The 24,206-nt window shown below is 38.2% G+C and overlaps 1 protein-coding gene across 12 annotated transcripts in view; it reads left to right on the top strand.

Annotated features, from left to right (window-relative positions):
• GRIK1 (glutamate ionotropic receptor kainate type subunit 1) overlaps positions 1–24,206 on the top strand; it is a gene marked incomplete at both ends in the record, with an annotated part of 430,298 nt that overhangs the window by 241,196 nt on the left and 164,896 nt on the right. The gene's annotated exons all lie outside the window — the stretch shown is intronic.

Here is a 24,206-nt window from a genome sequence, read left to right as displayed (position 1 = left end):
TGTATTTCTACAATGTTAGTTGTTACTTCTCCTTTTTCATTTCTAATTCTATTGATTTGAGTCTTCTTTTTTTTCTGATGGGTCTGGCTAATGGTTTATCAATTTTGTTTATATTCTCAAAGTACCAGCTTTTAGTTTTATTGATCTTTGCTATTGTTTCCTTCATTTATTTTTCACTTATTTCTGATCTGATCTTTATGATTACTTTCCTTCTGCTAACTTTGAGGGTTTTTTGTTGTTGTTGTTGTTACTGTTTTGTTCTTCTTTCTCTAATTGTTTTAAGTATAAAATTAAGTTTTCTATTTGAGATGTTTCTTGTTTCTTAAGGTAGGATTGTATTGTTATAAACTTCCCTCTTAGAACTGCTTTTGCTGCATCCCATAGGTTTCAGGTTGTCATGTGTTATTTTTCCTTTCTTTCTAGGTACTATATTACTTCCTGTTTGATTTCTTCAGTGATTTCTTATTTATTTATTAATATATTGTGTAGCCTCCATATGTTTGTATTTTTTACAGACTTTTTCCTGTAATTGATATCTAGTCTCATAGCACTGTGGTCAGCAAGGATGCTTGATACAATTTCAATTTTCTTAAATTTACCAAGCCTTGATTTGTCATCCATGATATGATCTATCCTAGAGAATGCTCCATGAGCACTTGAGAAAAATGTTTATTCTGTTGTTTTTGGGTAGAATGTCTTATAAATATCAATTAAGTCCATCTTGTTTAATGTACCATTTACAACTTGGGTTTCCTTATTTATTTTCATTTTGGATGATGTGTCCTTTGGTGAAAGTGAGGTGTTTAAGTCCTCTGCTATGATTGTGTTACTGCCAGTTTCACATTTTATGGCTGCTAGCATTTGCCTTATGTATTGAGGTGCTCCTATGTTGGGTGCATAAATATTTACAATTGTTATATCTTCTTCTTGGATTGATCCCTTGATCATTATGTAGTGTCCCTCTTTGTCTGTTGTAATAGGCTTTATTTTTAAATCTTTTTTGTGTGATATGAGAATTGTTACTCCAGCTTTCTTTTGATTTCCATTTGCATAGAATACCTTTCTCTATCCCCTTACTTTCAGTCTGTATGCATCCCTAATTTTGAAGTGCGTCTCTTGGTCTTTTTTTTTTTCTTTTTTTTTCCTTTTTTTTTTTTTTTTTGTGGTATGTGGGCCTCTCACTGTTGTGGCCTCACCTGTTGCGGAGCACAGGCTCTGGACGCACAGGCTTAGCGGCCAGGTCTCACTGGCCCAGCCACTCCACGGCATGTGGGATCTTCCTGGACTGCAGCACAAACCTGTGTCCCCTGCATTGGCAGGCGGACTCTCAACCACTGCACCACCAGGGAAGCCCTGGGTCTTATTTTTGTATCTGTTCAGCCAGTCTATGTCTTTTCATTAGAGCATTTAATCCATTTACATTTAAGGTAATTATCAATATGTATATTCCTATTACCATTTTTTAAATTGTTTTGGGTTTGCTTTATAGGGTTTCCTTCTCTTTTGTTTCCTGCCTAGAGAAGTTCCTTTAGCATTTTTTGTAAAGGTGGTTTGGTGGTGCTGAACTCTCTTAGCTTTTGCTTTTCTGTAAAGGTTTTAGTTTCTCTGTTGAATCTGAATGAGATCCTTGCTGAATAGAGTAGTATTGGTTGTAGGTTTTTCCCTTTCATCACTTTCATTATGTCCTGCCATTCACTTCTGGCTTGCGGAGTTTCTGCTGAAAGATCAGCTATTAACCTTATGGGGATTCCCTTGTATGTTATTTGTTGCTTTTTCCTCACTGCTTTTAATATTTGTTTCTTTGTATTTAATTTTTGATAGTTTGATTAATATGTATATTGGCATGTTTCTCCTTGGATTTATCCTGCATGAGACTCTCTGTGCCTCCTGGACCTGATTGACTATTTCTTTTCCCGTATTAGGGAAGTTTTCAACTATAATGTCTTCAAATATTTTCTCAGTCCCTTTCTTTTTCTCTTCTTATGGGATCCATATAATTCAAATGTTGGTGCATTTAATGTTGTCCCAGATGTCTCTGAGGCTGTCCTCAATTATTTTCATTCTTTTTTCTTTTCTGCTCTGTGGTAGTTTTTTCCACTATTTTATCTTCCTGGTCACTTATCTGTTCTTCTGCCTCAGTTATTCTGCTATTGATTCCTTCTGGAGAATTTTTAATTTCATTTATTCTGTTGTTCATCATTGTTTGTTTGCTCTCTAATTCTTCTAGGTCCTTGTAAATGTTTCTTATATTTTCTCCATTCTATGTCCAAGATTTTGATCATCTTTACTATCATTACTCTGAATTCATTTTCAAGTAGACTGCCTATTTCCTCTTCAATTTTTTTGGTCTGATCAGCTTTCACCTTGCTCCTTCATCTGCTGTATGTTTCTCTGTCTTCTCATTTTGCTTAACTTATTGTGTTTGGGGTCTCCTTTTCACAGGCTGCAAGTTCCTAATTCCTGTTTTTTGGGGTGTCTGCCCCAAGTAGCTAAGGTTAGTTCAATGGTTTGTGTAAGTTTCCTGGTGGAGGGGACTTGTGACTGTGTTCTGGTGTATGAGGCTGGACCTCATCTTTCTGACGGGCAGGACCATGTCTTGTGGTGTGTTTTGGGATTCCTGTGATCTTATTATGATTTTAGGCAGCCTCTTTGCTAATGGGTGGGGTTGTGTCCCTGTCTTGCTAGTTGTTTGCCATAGGGTGTCCAGCACTGTAGCTTGCTGGTCATTGAGTTGAGCTGGGTCTTCACGTTGAGATGGAGATCTCTTCAAGAGCTTTTGCCTTTTGATATTACATTGAGTGTTGAGGTGTCTGGTGGATCAGTGTCCTGAATTTGGCTCTCAGAGGCACAGGCCTGACACTTGGCTGGAGAACCAAAACCCTGTCAGTCACATGGCTCAGAAGAAAAGGGTGAAAAAAAGAAAGAAAAAATAAAATAAAATAAAATAATTAAAATTAAAAAAATTTAAATTAAAAATTAAAAAAAATTAAAATTAATAAGAAAAAGAAAAAAAAAGGAAAGAAAAAAAGAAAGAAGAGAGCAACCAAAGCAACAAAACAAATACAAATATGTCCTGTCATTTCACTATTCTGCTCAAAACCCTCCAGTGATTTTCCATCTCACTCAGTGTAAAACCCAGAGTCCTATTATGGCCTATAAAGCCCTCTGTGATCTGCTCTAATCCATCACCATCATTGTCCTCAGCTCATCTTCTACTGGTCCAAACCTGGCTCACCCCCGTTCACCCTCACTACTTCTCAAAATTAACGTCAGACAGCTCCCACCATAGAACATTCTGTTCCCTCCATCAGGAATGCTTTCCCACTATCTTCAATGCAGTTTCCTTACTTCCTTCAGGTTTTTACTCAGAAGTTGCCCTCTCCGTGAGATCTTTCCCAGCCTCTCACCCTGGCATGCCAATGGCCTCCTTCTTCTTCATGATCAGTTCCCCTTCTAGAATGTAAAGCCCTAAAGTCAGATTTTTATCTATTTTGTTCACTGCTGTATCCCCTGTGCCTAGTACAGTGTCTGGCTCACAGTTGGGTAGGCATTTTATAAATGAATGAATAAATGAGTGACTGAATCATTGAATGAATGAGTGAGTTCTTCAATAGATTTATAGACATAACATAAGCAATGACCAGTTGAAGTAAAAAACAAACTAACAAACAAATAAATACATGTGGGGTGTAATTTTACTGCATTTCTGAAATGGTTGTTATTGGAATATATTCACAATTACAAAGTAAGTAGAATCAAAACAATATATTCCTTTTACAGGAACAAGATTGAGTGTTATTATTTTTTTTGTGTGTGTGTGTGTTTTTTGTTTGTTTGTTTTTTTCTCTCATCATCAAGTGAGATGGATTCCCTGGAACAATGGAGTATTGTTTTTCTTAAATTCCTTTTGGGAAGAATGGTGTACATTTTATACTTCCACTCATCACCCAGCATAGGCTCCATCTAGAGGGAGCTGGAGTGGAAACAATAGGCAACAGTAGAAATGCTTCTTTATAAAATATGTGCGTGTAACAAGGTCTTAATTCCCACTGCTTTATACTTACACTGACTCGACTAGGATACCTCCCCACTCCACAGAAAACTAGGAACTGCCCGGTTCTCTTTCATCAAAGCTAAACACAGCTTTCTTCAGGAAAAGCACATATGTATTTAATAAATGTGTGTTGAACTGAATTAAACTACTGTAAGCCATGAAGTTAGAGGAAAGATCTTTAGAGGAAAGCAGTGATTTGAAAGCAGGTTAGGAAGCAGTTTATTAAATATACTTGGAAACTAAGAAAAAAAAATTTAATTTAAAAACATTCAATAAATGGGACCTAGAGCAAGGTTGGATCGTTTTAATATACAGATTTCTGGACTCTATTCCTTGACATTATGATTCTATTGGATTATGTGTGGAATGGGGTCTAGAAAATGTTTGGAAACCATTGCTTTGGGTTTACCTCAGGTATCCTTGAAAAAGCACAGCATTTGGTCTTAGCCTTCTCTAAGTGCTGCCTTTTGCCTACAGTGATTACGCTGTTGACCCAACAGTAGTAGGGTTTATGATTATGAACAATTCTCTTGGAAGGCTAGATCGAACTATGTGATGCAAACCACTAGCTTTGACTAGGCCCACATCTCCCCACCACTATACCCCACTGCAAACAAACTGCTACCTGTGCAGGGTGTAGCCATCTGTGGTTACCAGCTGTGTCCCTATAGTCACAAAACACTACAGTCTACGACTTAGCTTGAACTCATTTGTTCAGAAGTCTACCCAATAGAGAGAGAAACACTCTCATGGTAATTGAACTCTGCTACCTAAGTTTTACTGCAATTTCAAGTGAGTTTTTCTCTGCTTACTGTAAAGCACTGTGCCATGAATTCAGAATCCTGTTGCAAGAGAATAGTACATTCATAGATGTGATTTCTTTTAAATTGTCCATTTTCAATTTCAAAGCTCTTAGGGTAAAAAATGATGATGCTATATATCTTAGTCAGTGAGGGCTACTATGACAAACACCATATACTGGGTGGCTTAAACAGCAAACATTTGTTTCTCACAGTTCTGGTGTCTGGGAAGTCCAAGTCAAGTTGATGTCAGATCTGGTGTCTGGTGAGGACAGGCTTCCTGGCTTGTAGACAACTATCTTCTCTCCTATCTTCACATGATAAAGGTCTCTCTCTCCCTCTTCCTCTTCTTATAAAGACACTGATTCCATCATGAGAGCTCTACTCTAATGATATAATTACTTCCCAAAGTCCCCACCTCCAAATATTGTCACATTAGGACTTCAACATATGAATTTGGGGGGACACAAATATTCAGTCCATAACATTCTGGACTTGGTCCTTCCAAAATTCATCTCCTTCTCACATAAAAATGCATACATTTCATCCCAACAGACCCAAAGTTCTTAACTTGTTCCAGCATTAGCTCTAAAATCTAGAGCTGAAGTCTCATCTAAATTTCATCTAAATTAAATATGGGTGAGGCTCCAGGTAAAATTCTCTCCCAGCTACGAAGTTGTGAAACCAAACAAGTTATGTGCAAAATACAATGTTGGGACAGGCATAAGATAGTTATGCCCATTCCAAAAGGGAGAAATCAGAAAGAAGAAGGAGGTGATGGGTCCCAAGCAAGTCTGAAGGCTAGCAAGGCAAATTCCAAGAGAGCTTAATGTTTGAGAATAATCCTCTTTGGCTCAATGCTTTGCCATTTAGACCCACTGAGGTAGCAACATCACCCCACAGTTCACTGGAGTGCTCAGTGGCTCACTGTGGAGCCTGGGTCACTTCACAGCTTTGCCCAAGGAGGTCACATCCCAGTTTCGCTGGGCAGACCTGCTCCCAGATCTCCAACTTGTCTCGTACCAAAAAATGTTGGTTTTGAGTTTCAAAACTACTCCAGAAGGTAGGCACACACCTTATTTTTTCACACCCTTTTTTTGAGTGAACATGTGTGGTGCCTTTTCTCAGGTGAAGGATACAGAGTGGAAGGGGACAGAACCTTTCACATTAGCCTTATTTGTACCAACATCTATTCTTCCCAGAAGAGTATAATAGTAAAAAAACAAGACAGGGACCCATAGGCCCTTGCAAACCAAGCCTAAATACACACATTCATTAAGAAAAAGTGTTTTTCAGAACACAACCTATTTTGCTGTGTATAGGTTATATGATGCTACCCTTATCATTTTAAGTGGCACGAACATTCACACAGGAAGTCAGAGCCTGACTCAAAACAAAAACAACAACAACAACAACAAAAACCCTCTTCCACTTTCTGACCCTTTCCTTTTGGTTGGACAATGTGTTCTAAATTGTCATTTGCCATAACCTCAACCTGAAAATGGTGAGTAAGATGGGGAAGAAGCTGGGGGTATACATTGATGATGACCTTTGACCCTCATTCAAGCCTCCTATTGGTGATAAGACAGAGGCTGGTCCCTAACCATATTAAGAGCGTTCTGATTTTAATTCCAACATGTATATTGGGGAAGGAGGGATTTCCCCACACCACCAAGCAAATCTCTGTTGCCAACTGGGTGTCCTACAATTCAACTGAATTTTGACACCATCTAGCTAAAGATAGTGTCAGATTCCACAGGTTAAGTGTTCAGTCATACAAGACTGACCTTCACTTCAGATATACCCAGATTATCATCTGTGCTTCTGACTGACCAACTGTAGATTGGAGTTCCAATGACCCTCTCCTTGGCTTTGATTTATTTGCCACAGCAGCTCACAGAACTCAGAGAAGCACTTTATGTACTAGATTACTGGTTTGTTAAAAAGAATATATTTCAGGGACAGCCAGATGGAAGTGATGCATAGGGCAAGGTACAGGGAAAGAGTGTGGAGCTTCCATGCCCTCTCCAGGCACCCCACTCTCCCCAAATCTCCATGTGTTCTCCAACCCAAAAGCTCTCCAGACTCTGTTGTTTTGAGCTTTTATAGAGGCTTCATTACAAAGGCAAGATTGATTAAATCATTAGCCATTGGAAATTGAACTCAATCTCCAGTCTCTCTCCCCTTCCCAGAAGTTAGGGGAGGGGGGACTGAAAGTTCCAACCTTCTAATCATAATCGTTGGTTTTCCTAGCAATCAGCCTCCATCCTTAGATATTTTCCAAAAGCCACCTCATTAATATAATAAAAGACACCTTAATTGCTCTCAACACTTAAGAAATTTTAAGGGTTTTAGGAGTTTAGTGCCAGAAATGAGGTCAAAAACCAAACATATACTTTTTTAAAAAAAATAAATTTTATTTATTTATTTGTTTTTTTAAATTTATTTTGGCTGCATTGGGTCTTCATTGTTGTGTGCGGGCTTTCTCTGGTTGCTGCGAGCTGGGGCTACTCTTCATTTTGCTGTGCGGTTTTCTCATTGCGGTGGCTTCTCCTGTTGTAGAGCACAGGCACTACGTGCGGGCTTCAGTAGTTATGGCACACAGGCTTAGTAGATGTGGCTCTTGGGATCTAGAGTACAGGCTCAGTAGTTGTGGTGCATGGGCTTAGTTGCTCCGCGGCATGTGGGATCTTCCTGGACCAGGGTTTGAACATGTGTGCCCTGCATTGGCAGGCGGATACTTTTTTGTTTTGGCAGGCGGATTCTTTTTCTCTTTTGGCAGGCAGATTCTAACCACTGCATCACCAGGGAAGCCCTGTACTTCTTATTATAAATCACAATATCACATATATCAGTCAATCAATAAGGACTGATTTATAATTTGTACTTAGTCTGATTCACTTAACAGAAAACAGAAAATGTTTTTATATAATTCACATAATTAAAAATAGAAAAATAGTTTATGTAAAAAATATGAACAATACATCTTAACTTTGGGTACATATGACGTGTGACTGTGGGTGGTGAAAGTGAACATGGAAAAGCCAGGCACATGGATTTTGAGGTTTATCACCCTCCTGCACTCCATCTGCCATGCTCCACTTCTCAGGAGTTCAGTTAAAAAGAAAAGAAAAGAAAAGGAAATCTGGGTCTTCATCTTCATTTGGTTCCTTACCTTCATTTGAGGAACTCTCAAATTCCTGTTTTCTTCCCTCATGCACTGACTTGGCTGGGACGATTTAGAAAAAAAATAAGATGGTCAGGGGTGGGAGGGGCCACTTAACTTCTCTTCCTTGAGCCTAAGTTAGTTTCTTAGTTTTGCTTTTTCTAACCCTTCCATGGCCCATTGAATTTTTAAGAGAAGTCATGCTCAGCTCAGCTTAACTAATAGAAAGAGAGAGAAGCATTGACCTTAGGAAAAAAAGGGAAGTGGGGAACAATGAAGGGAGAGAAAGAGCAGAGAAGGAAGAGGAACAGAAGAAGGAAAAAAGTAGGGATTCCTCCTCTGGAAACCATGGAACCCAGGCCTCCAGAAATTGTCTATATGGAGAATCCCAAAGACTTGAAATGTCTCATTGACAAGCTCATACTTACAAAACTAAAATAATAATAATAGTAGTAATAATAATACATGTGTCATTATGTATGTGTCCTTCTACTCCCCTGTCAGAGACACTGAAATTCAATTTTGTAAAACTGCAGCTATGGGCAGGAGAGAGGAAGTGGCTGATGCTGAAAGAGTCTGCTTCTGTGTGAGATCTGACACTTGTTAATAGCTTTCTCCTGTTTCTATCATATTTCACGTTCTTGGCACTTCCCCAGTCTTGTATATATCTCACTTCACTCACTATAAGTTTTTGGTATTTGTCAGCAACCTTCTCTAAAGAAAAAAAAAAGGAGATAGTGATAGGGTGTTGAGCTAATGACACCATTTATAATGCTTGCTTGAGGAAGGAATGAAAGAAAGTAACCCCCAAAATGAAAAAACACAGTCTACTTACACACCATCTAAGCACGTAACAAAAGCACTTAATATTCTCTGAAACCCAGGTATATCCAGCTTTATGGAAAAGACAACCCTATACCAAAGAAACAATTCTGAGGTGAGCAGGCAGTTCTACAGGTGACAAATCCCTTTTTTATCCTCATTATCCATTATTTATTTCACAGGCATAATTGAGTGTTCAGGGCACTTTCACTGCATTATTATCATTTCCTTTATAGAGCAGTCCTCCAAGGTAATCAAGGCAACAGTCTTAACTAATATTTAGAGATGAAGTACATCAGAAATAACCTGGTGAAGTAAATATATTTATATTTATAATGAATCAAATACCTGAGTTTGTTAAAGACAAGGCTTTGTGATTTTGAATAATCTGGTCAAAACATGTGAACTCTCTATTTTTTCATTTATAAAAACAGGAACACTACCTCCTACCTGGATTATTATAAGGCTTAAATGAAATATTAATAGTGAAAGAGCTATTTCATAGTAACTTTCTTCCTGGTACTTAAAAATCTTTCTCAAACAGGAAGTAGGTGGACCAAGATTCAAAATTCAGAACTTCATTTCCAATTCAGGTATTTGTTCTAGCCTGCCATATACAGATTAATGGTGCTCACATCTGAGCCAGTGGTTAACTTTTCCCCTAAACACCTGCAGGCTGAACATCTTAAGATACTTTGGTCTTCATAAGGATGGTGATTCTGAATACAACACAGTCCCTCTTCATGAGGATACAAACCATGTTCTTGCAAAGGTAGACAAGTAAACAAATAATTGCTATTAATTACTGTGGAAGCCCTAACATCAAACGGTTTCTGGTCTTAAGTAGGGGCTATTCAAATTGTGGGTCAGCTAGTTTGCTGCAGTAAACCCACCATATGTCAATTTTCTTCTGGTGAAAAAGTGTCTATTTTGTGAGCTTACCACTTTACTGTTGCGCATCTACTAACACTTCTGAGAGAAATTGAAAGTCCCCTTATCTCAGGACCATTGTCTGAAAATAGAAGAAGACAAAATCAAAGAGAAGAATTCTTCCTAAGGTTAATTTCAGAATAAATATCCAATATGGTTCCATAGGAAATATTAACATGGTCACATAATATTCACCTCTGGTTTCTCAAAGAACAGAGAAATAATCTTCACATGCATCTCATCTCACTAGTCTATAAGAGCCAAAGACATTTCCAAAAGGAGCCAAAACAGTTGAATACAAACATCTCAGCTTTCGAAAACTGATACTAGTTGGTTATTTAACAAAGAAAGTCAGTTTAGAAAGAAATTGCAGGAGCTTCAAGATGGTGAAAGAGTAAGACGTGAAGATCACCTTCCTCCACAAAAATACAAGAGAAATACATCTACACGTGGAACAACTCCTACAGAACACCTACTGAACGCTGGCAGAAGACCTCAGACCTCCCAAAAGGCAAGAAGCTCCCAACAAATCCTGGGTAGGACAAAAGAAAAAAGAAAAAACAGAGACAAAGAATACGGACAGGACCTGCACCAGTGGGAGGGAGCTGTGCAGGAGGAAAGGTTTCCACACACTAGAAGCCCCTTCGTGGGCAGAGACTGTGGGTGGCAGAGGGGCAGAGCTTTGGAGCCACAGAGGAGAGCGCAGCCACAAGGGTGTGGAGGGCAAAGCAGAGAGATTCCCGCGCAGAGGATCGGTGCCGACCGGCACTCACCAGCCCGAGAGGCTTGTCAGCTCACCCACCGGGGCGGGTGGGGGCTGGGAGCTGAGGCTCAGGCTTCGGTCGGATCCCAGGGAGAGGACTGGGGTTGGTGGCATGAACACAGCCTGAAGGGGGTAGTGCGCCACAGCTAGCCGGGAGGGAGTCTGGACACAAGTCTGGAGCTGCTGAAGAGACAAGAAACGTTTTCTTCCGTCTTTGTTTCCTGGTGTGCGAGGAGTTGGGATTCAGAGCACCGCTTAAAGGAGCTCCAGAGACGGGCGCAAGCCGCGGCTAACAGCATGGACCCCAGAGACGGGCATGAGATGCTAAGGCTGCTGCTGCCACCACCAAGAAGCCTGTGTGCGAGCACAGGTCACTCTCCACACCTCACCTCCAGGGAGCTTGTCAGCAGTCCGCCACTGTCAGGGTCCCAGGATCCAGGGACAACTTCCCCAGGAGAACACACGGCACACCTCAGGAATGTGCAACGTCATGTTGGCGTCTGCCGCGGCAGGCTTGCCCCGCATCCGTGCCCCTCGCTACCCCCGGTCTGAGTGAGCTGGAGCCCCCGAATCAGAGGCTCCTTTAACCCTATCCTGTCTGAGTGGGAACAGACACCCTCAGGCGACCTACACACAGAGGCAGGTCGAAATCCAAAGCTGAACCCCGGGAGCTGTGCAAACAAAGAAGAGAAAGGGAAATCTCTCCCATCAGCCTCAGAAGCAGCATATTAAATCTCCATAATCAACTTGATGTACCCTGCATCTGTGGAATACATGAATAGAAAAAAATCATCCCAAATTAAGGACGTGGACTTTGGGAGCTGTGATATATATATATATATATATATATATATATATATATATATATATATATATATATATATATATATATATATATTTTTTTTTTTAAGTTTTTATCTTTTTGTGAGTGTGTATGTGTATACTTTTCTGTGTGATTTTGTCTGTATAGCTTTGTTTTACCATTTGTCCTACAGTTCTGTCTGTCCACTTTTTTTTTTCTTTTCTTTTTTCTTGAAGTAGTTTTTAGCACTTGCTAACATTGGTGGAATTGCTTTTTGGTTTCATTGCTCTCTTCTTTCTTTCTATCTTTCTTTTTTAATTTTTTTCATTACTTAAAATTTTTCTTAATAATTATTGTTTATTTTAATAACTATTTTATTTTACTTTATTTTATTATATATTCTTTCTTTCTTTCTTTTGTTTTTTCCACTTTTATTCTGAGCCGTGTGGATGACAGGCTTTTAGTGCTCAAACCAGGGATCAGGGCTCTGCCTCTGAGGTGGGGGAGCCAAGTTCAGGACACTGGTACACAAGAGACCTCCCAGCTCCACGTAATATCAAATGGCAAAAATCTCCCAGAGATCTCCATCTCAGCACCAAGACCCAGCTCCACTCAACGACCAGCAAGCTAGAGCACAGGACACCCTATGCCAAACAAGTAACAAGACAGGAACACAACAACATCCATTAGCACAAGGCTGCCTAAAATCATAATACAGCAACAGACACCCCACAGCAAAGAACTAGAAGTGGACCTTAACACCAGGAAGACAAGATCTAGCTTAGTTCACAAGAACACAGGCACTAGACCCCTCCACCAGGAACCCTACACAATGCACTGAACTAACCTTAGGCCCAGAGGACAGACACCAAAAAAAAAACGGGGACTACAAAACTGCAGCCTGTGAAAAGGAGTAAGTTAACGAAAATGAGAAGACAGAGAAACATACAGCAGATGAAAGAGCAAGGCAAAAAACCACCAGACGTAACAATTGAAGAGGAAATAGACAGTTTACCTGAAAAAGAATTCAGAATAATGATACAAAATTTTGCAAATTATAAAATGGAAAAAATACAAGAAACGTTTAATAAGGACCTAGAAGAAATAAAGAGCAAACAAACAGTGATGAACAACACAGTAAATGAAATTAAAATTATTTGGAAGACATCAATAACAGAATAACTGCGGCAGCAGAATGGATAACTGACCTGGAAAATAAAATAGTGGAAATAACTACTGAAGAGCAGAATAAAGAGAAAAGAATGAATAGAATTGAGGACAGTCTCAGAGACCTCCGGGACAACATTAAACACATGAACATTCGAATTATAAGGGTTCCAGAGGAAGAAGAGAAAAAGAAAGGGACTAAGAAAATATTTGAAGAGATTATAGTTGAAAACTTCCCTAATATGGGAGAGGAAATAATTAATCAAGTCCAGGAAGTACAGAGAGGCATATACAAGATAAATCCAAGGAGAAACCTGCCAAGACACATATTAATCAAACTATCAAAAATTAAATACAAAGAAAAATTATTAAATGCAGCAAAAGAAAAATAACACACACGGGAATACCCATAAGGTTACCAGCTGAACTTTCAGCAGAAATGCTGCAAATCAGAAGGGAGTGACAGGACATAATTAAAGTGATGAGGGGAAAAACCTACAACCAAGATTATTCTACAGAGCAAGGATCTCATTCAGATTTCATAGATATTAAAAACTTTACAGACAAACAAAAGCTAAGAGGATTCAGAACCACCAAACCAGCTTTACAACCAATCCTAAAGGACTTATCTAGGAAGGAAACACAAGAGAAGGAAAAGACCTACAAAGATAAACCAAGAAAAATTAAGAAAATGGTAATAGGAACTTACATATAAATAAGCACCTTAAATGTAAATGGATTAAATGCTCCAAACAAAAGATATAGACTGGAGGAATGAATACAAAAACAAGACCTGTATATATGCTGTCTACAAGAGACCCACTTCAGACCTAGGGACACATACAGACTGAAAGTGAGGGGATTGATAAAGATATTCCATGCAAATTGAAATCAAAAGAAAGAGGGAGTAACAATTCTCATATCAGACAAAATAGTCTTTAAAACAAAGACTATTACAAGAGACAAAGAAGGACACTACACAGTGATCAAGGGATCAATCAAAGAAGAAGATATAAAAATTGTAAATATTTATGCACCCAACATAGGAGCAACTCAAGATATAAGGCAAGTACTAACAGCCATAAAAGGGGAAAGCGAAAGTAACACAGTCATAGTAGGAGACGTAAACACCCCACTTTCACCAATGGACAGATCATACAAAATGAAAATAAATAAGGAAACACAAGCTTTAAATGATACATTAAACAAGATGGACTTAATTGATATTTATAGGACATTCCATCCAAAAACAACAGAATACACATTCTTCTCAAGTGCTCATGGAACATTCTCCAGGATAGTTCATAACTTGGGTCACTAAACAACTCTTGGTAGGTTTAAGAAATTTGAAATTGTATCAAGTATCTATTCTGACCACAACACTATGAGATTAGATACCAATTACAGCAAAAAAAAATCTGTAAAAAATACAAACACATGAAGGGTAAACAATACACTACTTAATAACCAAGAGATCAATGAAGAAATCAAAAAGGATATCAAAAAATACCTAGAAACAAATGACAATGAAAACACGATGACCCAAAACCTATGGGATGCAGCAACAGCAGTTCTAAGAGGGAGGTTTATAGAAATACAATCCTACCTTAAGAAACAAGAAATATCTCAAATAAACAACCTAACCTTACACCTAAAGCAATTAGAGAAAGAAGAACAACCAAAAAAAAAAAAAAAAAAAAAACCCAAAAAACAAAAACCCAAAGTTAGCAGAAGAAACGAAATCATAAAGATCACATTAGAAATAAATGAAAAAGAAATGAAAGAAATGATACCAAAGATCAATAAAACGAAAAGCTGGTTCTTTGAGAAGATAAAAAATAGATGAACCATTAGCAAAACTCATCAAGAAAGAAAGGGAGAAGACTCAAATCAATAGAATTACAAATGAAAAAGGAGAAGTAACAACTGATACTGCAGAAATACAAAGGATCATGAGAGATTACTGAAAGAAACTATATGCCAATAAAATGGACAACCTGGAAGAAATGGACAAATTCTCAGAAATACACAACCTTTCGAGACTGAACAAGGAAGAAGTAGAAAATATGAACAGACCAATCACAAGCACTGAAATTGAAACTGTGATTAAAAATCTTCCAATAAATAAAAGCCCAGAACTAGACAGCTTCACAGGTGAATTCTATCAAACATTTAGAGAAGAGCTAACACCTATCCTTCTGAAAATCTTCCAAAATATAGCAGAGGGAGGAACACTCCCAAACACATTCTAAGAGGCCACCAACACCCTGATACCAAACCAAGACAAAAATATCACAAAGATAGAAAGCTACAGGCCAGTATCACTGATGAACATAGATGCAAAAATCCTCAACAGAATACTAGCAAACAGAATCCAACAGCACATTAAAAGGATCATGCACCACAATCAAGTGGGGTTTATCCCAGGAATGCAAGGATTCTTTAATATACATAAATCAATCAATGTGATTTACCATATTAATAAATTGAAAGAGAAAAACCATATGATCATCCCAATAGATGCAGAGAAAGCTTTCGACAAAGTCAACACCCACTTATGATAAAAACCCTCAGGAAAGTAGGCATAGTGGGAACTTTCCTCAACATATTAAATGCCATATATGACAAAATCACAGCCAATATCATCCTCAATGCTGCAAAACTGAAAACATTCCCCCTAACATCAGGAACAAGACATGGTTGCCCACTCTCACCACTATTATTCAACATAGTTTTAGAAATTTTAGTCACAGCAATCAGAGAAGAAAAAGAAATAAAATGAATCCAGATCAGAAAAGAAGTAAAGCTGTCACTGTTTGCAGATAACATGATACTATACATAGAGAATCTTAAACATGCTACCAGAAAACTACTAGAATTAATCAATGAACTTGGTAAAGTACCAGGGTGCAAAATTAATGCACAGAAATCTCTGGCATTCTTATACACTATTGATGAAAATTCTCAAAGTGAAATTAAGAAAACACTCCCATTTACCATTGCAACAAAAATAATAAAATGTCGAGGAATAAACCTACCTAGGGAGACAAAAGACCTGTATGCAGAAAATTATAAGACACTAATGAAAGAAATTAAAAATGATACAAACAAATGGAGGGATATACCATGTTCCTGGAATGGAAGAATCAACATTGTCAAAATGACTCTACTACTCAAAGCAATCTACAGATTCAGTGTAATCTCTATCAAACTACCACTGGCATTTTTCACAGAACTAGAACAAAAAATTTCACAATTTGTATGGAAACACAAGAGACTCCGAATAGCCAAAACAATCTTCAGAATGAAAAACAGAGTTGGAGGAATCAGGCTCCCTGACTTCAAACTATACTACAAAGCTACAGTAATCATGACAGTATGGTACTGGCACAAAAAACAGGAATATAGATCAGTGGAACAGGATAGAAATCCCAGAGATAAACCCATGCACACATGGGCACCTTAATGTTGATAAATGAGGGAAGAATATACAGTGGATAAAATACAGCCTCTTCAATAAGTGGTGCTTGGATAACTGGACAGCTGCATGTAAAAGAATGAAATTAGAACACTCCCTAACACCATACACAAAAATAAATTCAAAATAGATTAAACACCTAAATGTAAGGCCAGGCACTAGAAAACTCTTAGGGGAACACATAGGCAGAACACTCTATGACATAAATGACAGCAAGATCTTTTCTTACCCACCTCCTAGAGAAATGGAAATAAAAACAAAAATAAACAAATGGGACCTAACGAAACTTAGAACCTTTAGCACAGCAAAGGAAACCAAAAACAAGACAAACAGGCACCTCTCAGAATAGGAGAAAATATTTGCAAATGAAGTGACTGACAAAGGATTAATCTCAAAAAATTACAAGTAGCATATGCAGCTCAATATCAAAAAAAAAAAAAAAAATCCAGAAATGGGTAGAAGCCCTAAATAGACATTTCTCCAAAGAAGATACACAGATAGCCAACAAACACATGAAAGAATGCTCAATGTCATTAATCATTATAGAAATGGAAATCAAAATTACAATGAGATATCATCTCACACCAGTCAGAATGGCCATCATCAAAAAATTTAGAAACAATAAATGCTGGAGAGAGTGTGGAGAAAAGGGAGTCCTCTTGCACTATTGGTGGGAATGTAAATTGATACAGTTAGTATGGAGAACAGTATAGAGGTTCCGTAAAAAATGAAAAATAGAACTGTCATATGACCCAGCAATCCCACTACTGGGCATATACCCTGAAAATACAATAATTCAAAAAGAGTCATGTACCACAATGTTAATTGCAGTTCTATTTGCAATAGCCAGGACATGGAAGCAACCTAAGTGTCCATCAATAGATGAATGGATAAAGAAGATGTGGCATGCATATACAGTGGAATATTACTCAGCCATAAAAGAAGAGAAATTTAGTTATTTATATTGAGATGGATGGACCTAGAGCCTGTTATCCTGAGTGAAGTAAGTCAAAAAGAGAAAAACCAATACCATATGCTAACACATATATATGGAATCTAAAACAATAAATAAATAAAGGTCATGAAGAACCAGGGGCAAGACAGGAATAAAGACACAGACCTACTAGAGAGGGGGCTTGAGGATACAGGGAGGGGGAAGGGTTAGCTGTGACAAAGTGAGAGAGTGGCATGGGCATATATACACTACCAAGCGTAAAATAGATAGGTAGTGGGAAGCAGCTGCATAGCATAGGGAGATCAGCTTGGTGTTTTGTGAACACTTGGAGGGGTGGGATAGGGAGGGAGGGAGGCACAAGAGGGAAGAGATATGGGGACATATGTATATGTATAACTGATTCACTTTGTTATAAAGCAGAAACTAAAACACCATTGTAAAGCAATTATACTCCAATAAAGATGTTTTAAATAAATAAATAAATAACCATTTAAAACATAAGAATTTTCTATATATTTGACCCAGCAATAAATAATAAATAAGTAATAAAAACTTTTAAAAAAAGAAAGAAATTGTCCCTCCACAAAATAATTTTAAATTAAAAATTACAAGTGAGTATTTATTTACTACTCTTTCAAAAATAGGATCAAAGTAAATTTTCTGAATGAGAGTCTGCCAATTCGAGTTCTTTTTCTTAGAAAGAATAATCATAAATCATACCTGTGCCTGTGATGTTTGGACTTTCTGTCGCATTTTTTATTGTCTCTGTATTTTTCATTTCACAAAGTTATATCTCTCCATCTATTTGTATCATTTTTAATTTCTTTCATCAGTGTCATAATTTTCTGCATACAGGTCTTTTGTCTCCTTAGGTACGTTTAATTCTCGATATTTTATTCTTTTTTGTTGCAATGATAAATGGGAGTGTTTTCTTAATTTCACTTTCAGAATTTTCATCATTAGTGTATAGGAATGCAAGAGATTTCTGTGCAATAATTTTGTATCCTTCTAGTTTACCAAATTCGTTGATTAGCTCTAGTAGTTTTCTGGTAGCATCTTTAGGATTCCCTATGTATAGTATCATGTCATCTGTAAACAGTGAAGTCTTTACTTCATCTTTTCTGATGTGGATTCCTTTTATTTCTTTTTCTTCTCTGATTGCTGTGGTTAAAACTTGCAAAACTCTGTTGAATAATAGTTGTGAGAGTGGACAACCTTGTCTTGTTCCTGACCTTAGTGGAAATGCTTTCATCTTTTCACCATTGAGAACGATGTTGGCTGCAGGTTTGTCATATATGGCCTTTATTATGTTGACATAAGTTCCCTCAATGCCTACTTTCTGGAGTGTTTTAATAATAAATGCGTGTTGAATTTTGTCAAAGTCTTTATCTGAATCTATTGAGATGATCATATGGTTTTTCTCCTTCAATTTATTAATATGGTGTATCACATTGATTGATTTGCATATATTGAAGAATCCTTGCATTCCTGGGATAAACCTCACTTAATCATGGTGTATGATCCTTTTAATGTGCTGTTGGATTTTGTTTGCTAGTGTTTTGTTGAGGATCTTTGCATCTATGTTCATCAGTGATATTGGCCTGTAGTTGTCTTTCCTTGTGACATCTTTGTCTGGTTTTGGTATCAGGGTGATGGTGGCCTCGTAGACTGAGTTTGGGAGTGTTCCTCCCTCTGCTATATTTTGGAAGAGTTTGAGAAGGATAGGTGTTAGCTCTTCTCTAAAGGTTTGATAGAATTCACCTGTGAAGCTGTCTGGTCTGGGGTTTTTGTTTGTTGGAAGATTTTTAATCACAGTTTCAACCTCAGTGCTTGTGATTGGTCTGTTCATATTTTCTATTTCTTCCTTGTTCAGTCTCAGAAGGTTGTGCATTTCTGAGAACTTGTCCATTTCTTCCAGGTTGTCCATTTTATTGGCATATGACTACTTGTAGTAATCTCTCATGATCCTTTGTATTTCTGCAGTTTTATGTGTTACTTCTCCTTTTTCATTTTTAATTCTATTGATCTGAGTCTTCTCCCTTTTTTTCTTGATGAGTCTGGCTAATGTCAATTTTGTTTATCTTTTCAAAGAACCAGCTTTTCATTTTATTGATCTTTGCTATCATTTCCTTCATTTCTTTTCCATTTATTTCTGATCTGATCTTTATGATTTCTTTCCTTCTGCTAACTTTGGGGTTATTTTGTTGTTCTTTCTCTAATTGCTGTTGGTGTAAGTTTAGTTTGTTTATTTGAGATGTTCTTTTGTTTCTTAAGGTAGGATTGTATTGGTATAAACTTCCCTCTAGAACTGCTTTTCTTGCATCCCATAGGTTTTGGGTAATCGTGTTTCCATTGTCATTTCTTTCTCGGTATTTTTTCATTTCCTCTTTGATTTCTTCAGGGATGTCTTGGTTATTAAGTATTGTATTGTTTAATCTCCGTGTGTTTTTATTTTTTATAGATTTTTCTCCTGTAATTGATATCTAGTCTTATAGCATTGTGGTCAGAAAAGATAGTTGATATAATTTCAATTTTCTGGAATTTAGCAAGGCTTGGTTTGTGGCCCAAGATATGATCTATGCTGGAGAATGCTCCATGAGCACTTGAGAAGAATATGTATTGTGTTGTTTTAGGATAGAATGTCCTATAAACATCATTTAAGTCCATCTTGTTTAAAGTATCATTTAAAGCTTTTGTTTCCTTATTTATTTTCATTTTGGATGATCTGTCCATTGGTGAAAGTGGGGTGTTAAAGTCCCCTACTATGATTGTGTCACTGCTAATGTCCCCTTTTATGGCTGTTTGTATTTGCCTTATGTATTGAGGTCCTCTTATGTTGGGTGCATAAATATTTAAAATTTTTATATATTCTCTTGGATTCATCCCTTGATCATTATGTAGTGTCCTTCTTTGTCTCTTGTAATAGTCTTTGTTTTAAAGTCTATTTTGTCTGATATGAGAATTGCTACTCCCACTTTATTTGATTTCCATTTGCATGAAATATCTTTCTCCATCCCCTCACTTTCTATCTGTATGTGTTCCTAGGTCTGAAGTGTCTCTTGTAGACAGCATATATACAGGTCTTGTTTTTCTATCCATTCAGTGAGTCTATGGCTTTTGGTTGAAGCATTTAATCCATTTACATTTAAGGCAATATTGATATATATGTTCCTATTCCCATTTTATTAATTGTTTTAGGTTTGTTATTGTAGGTCTTTTCCTTCTCTTGTGTTTCCAGTCTAGAGAAGTTCCTTTAGCATTTGCTGTAAAGCTCGTTTGGTGGTGCTGAACTCTCTTAACTTTTGCTTGTCTGTAAAGATTTTAATTTATCTGTCAAATCTGTATGAGTTCCTTGCTGGGTAGAGTAATCTTGGTTGTAGGTTTTCCCCTTCAACACTTTAAATATGTCCTGCCACTCCCTTCTGCTTGCAGGGTTTCTGCTGAAAGCTCAGCTGTTAACCTTATGGGGATTCCCTTATGTGTTATTTCTTGTTTTTCCCTTGCTGCTTTTAATAGATTTTCTTTGTGTCTAATTTTTGATAGTTTGATTAATATGTGTCTTGGTGTGTTTCTCCTTGGATTTATCCTGTATGGGACTCTCTGTGCTTCCTGGACTTGATTAACTATTTCCTTTTCCATATTAGGGAAGTTTTCAACTATAATCTCTTCAAATATTTTCTCAGTCCCTTTCTGTTTCTCTTCTTCTTCTGGGACCCCTGTAGTTTGAATGTTGGTGAATTCAATGTTGTCCCAGAGATCTCTGAGACACTCTGCAATTATTTTCATTCTTTTTTTCTTTATTCTGCTCTGCAGTAATTATTTCCCGTCTTTTTTCTTCCAGGTCACTTATCTGTTCTTCTGCCTCAGTTATTCTGCTACTGATGTCTTCTAGAGAATTTTTAATTTCATTTTTTGTGTTGTTCATCACTGTTTGCTCTTTATTTCTTCTAGGTCCTTTTGAAACATTTCTTTTATTTTCTCCATTCTATTTCCAAGATTTTAGATCATCTTTACTATCATTATTCTGAATTCTTTTTCAGGTAGATTGCCTATTTCCTCTTCATTTTTTATGTCTGGTGGGTTTTTACCTTGCTCCTTCATCTGCTGTGTGTTTCTCTGTCTTCTCATTTTGTTTCACTTACTGTGTTTGTTGTCTCCTTTTCTCAGGCTGATGGTTCGTAGTTCCCATTGTTTTTTATGTCTGGCCTCAGTGACTTCGATTGGTTCAGTGTATTGTGTAGGCTTCCTGGTGGAGGGGACTAGTGCCTGTGTTCTGGTGGATGAGGCTGGATCTTGTCTTTCTGTTGGGCAGGTCCACGTCTGGTGGTGTTTTTGGGGGTGTCTGTGGCCTTATTATGATTTTAGGCAGCCTCTCTGTTAATGGGTGGCATTGTGCTCTTGTATTGCTAGTTGTTTGGCATAGGGTGTCCAGCACTGGAGCTTGCTGGTCTTTGAGTGGAGGTGGGTCTTGGTGTTGAGGTGGAGATCTCTGGGATATTTTTGCCATTTGATATTATGTGAAGATGGGAGGTCTCTTGTGGACCAGTGTCCTGAACTTTACTCTCCCACCTCAGAGGCATATCTCTGACACTTGGTTGGAGCACCAAGAGCCTCTCATCCACACGACTTAGATAAAAGGGAGAAAAGAATGAAAGAAAGAAAGAAGATAAAATTTTTAAAAAGTAAAAAAAAAAAAATTAAAGTAAAAATAATTCTTAAAAAATGTTTTAAAGTAATTTAAAAGAAGGAAGAATGAAAGCAACTAAACCAAAAAAACAAATCCACCAATGGTAAGAAGCGCTAAAAACTATACAAAAAACAAACAAAGAAAAATAAAAGTGGACAGAGAGAACCCTAGAACAAATGGTAAAAGCAAAGCTATACAGACAAAATCACAAATAGAAGCATACACATACACACTCACAAAAAGAGAAAAAGTGAATATATATATCGTTGCTCCCAAAGTCCACCTCCTCAATTTGGGATGATTCATTGTCTATTCAAGTATTCCACAGATGAAGGGTACATCAAACTGATTGTGGAGATTTAATCCGCTGCTCCAGATTCTGCTGGGAGAGATTTCCCTTTCTTTTCTTTGTTCGCACATCTCCCGGGGTTCAGCTTTGTATTTGGACCCGCCTCTGCGTGTAGGTCACCAGTGGGCAACTGTTCTTCGCTCAGACAGGACAGGTTTAAAGGAGCAGCTGATTCGGGGACTCTGGCTCCCTCAGGCCGTGCAGAGGGAGGGTTATGGATGTGGGGCGAGCCTGCGGCTGCAGAGGCCAGTGTGACGTTGCACCAGCCTGGGGCGCACCGTGCGTTCTCCTGGGGAGGTTGTCCCTGGATCACGGGACCCTGGCAGTGGCGGGCTGCACCGGATCCCTGGAAGAGGGGTGTGGATAGTGACTTGTACTAGCACACAGGCTTCTTGGTGGCGGCAGCAGCAGCCTTAGCGTCCCATGCCCTTCTCTGGGGTCCGCGCTGATAGGCGCAGCTCGCGCCCGTCTCTGGATCTCCTTTAAGCAGCGCTCTGAATCCCCTCTCCTCGTGCACCAGGAAACAAAGGGCCAAGAAAAAGTCTCTTGCCTCTTCGGCAGCTCCAGACTTTTTCCCGGACTCCCTCCCGGCTAGCCGTGGTGCACTAACCCCTTCAGGCTGTGTTCACGCCCCCAACCCCAGTCCTCTCCCTGCGCTCCAACCGAAGCCCAAGCCTCAGCTCCCAGCCCCGCCTGCCCCCGCGGCTGAGCAGACAAGCCTCTCGGGCTGGTGAGTGCCGGTAAGCACCAATCTTCTGTGTGGGAATCTCTCCGCTTTGCCCTCCGCACTCCTGTTGCTGCACTCTCCTCTGCGGCTCCGAAGCTTCCCCCCTCCGCCACCCGCAGTCTCTGCCAACGAAGGGGTTTCTAGTGTGTGGAAATCTTTCCTCCTTCACAGCTCCCTCCCACTGGTGCAGGTCCCGTCCCTATTCTTTTGTCCCTGTTTTTTCTTTTTTCTTTTGCCCTACCCAGGTACGTGTGGAGTTTCTTGTCTTTTGGGAAGTCTGAGGTCTTCTGCCAGTGTTCAGTAGGTGTTCTATAGGAGTTGTTCCACGTGTAGATGTATTTCTGATGTATTTGTGGGGAGGAAGGTGATCTTCATGTCTTACTCTTTCACCATCTTGAAGCTCCCTTGTCTTTTTTTTTTTTTTTTTTTTTTTTTTTTGAGTGGAGGGAAAACTTGAAGCACTCACAAACCAATCTAACATATACAAGTTTGCTAAAAACCTACAACTGGCCTTAGGTAAGGAATCACTCAGTGGTGATAGATGAAAGTAATCTACTAGTTATAAGTATTCAGCATTCTATGGGCACCGATTCATATGTTTTTTCAAAAAAAATGAGGTTTATTGGTCAATCAAGGAGTAAGGTTAGTGGAGGCCAGCTAAGAGCCTCTACTGTATGTTCTGTGTCTGTTGATAATCCCAGGACAGCTCTTAAAGTACATTAAGAATGTGCAGTTAATAATACTTAAATTGCCTCTGTCAACAACAAAGCCAGAGCTGAATTCTCTGATGAGGTTTTAAGTGCTGATATTTTGTATTGTTGCTTGTGATGAGGTCTTCATTTTTAAGATATCAGAGGCTTAATGCATGTGTTTATTGAGTGGGGGAATTTATTTCTCCAGAGATAAGATACAGGTTTGTTTTGGGGCGGGACCAGTTTCTCAAACCAAAAGCATAGTTTTTTGAATCTGCCCATGCACTTTGGAAAGTTCTATCATATGACCCCAGAATTCTGAGCCACAAAGAAGAAGAGATATTTTCATTTTGAAAAAAAATGCCTATATGACTCATTTTGACTCCACTCAACTCTGCATGATGCTTCTGGAGTCTAAAATGTCTGCTTCTGAATAGCAAGAGTTTTATTCTAAGGAAGGATGATCCTACCAGGATACAACTGAAATTGTGCTTAGGTCAACCACAGAGTGATTCATTTCCAAACTGTGGAAAATCATCCTCCACCATATTATCAGTCATACTTTACATGGTAGTAAATATTTAGAGTTCATTCACCATCTGATAGATATTACACAGTCCAGTATTGGATTTGAAATCTTAAGCACACATATGAAATTTTATCTGCATCTGACACATGCTGATACACTTAACTTTTAACACTGGGTTTGGGATCTGTTCTGACCATTCCTGCTTTTATTATTTTGCGTATTTTGTTTGTATCATTTATATTCTTCTTTTTAAAAAAATGCACACGAATAACGTAACTAATTGCT

This window comes from Hyperoodon ampullatus (genome assembly GCF_949752795.1).
Source record: "Hyperoodon ampullatus genome assembly, chromosome: 5".
Classification (NCBI taxonomy): Eukaryota; Metazoa; Chordata; class Mammalia; order Artiodactyla; family Ziphiidae; genus Hyperoodon; species Hyperoodon ampullatus.
This window is presented reverse-complemented; position numbering and strand designations above follow the sequence as displayed.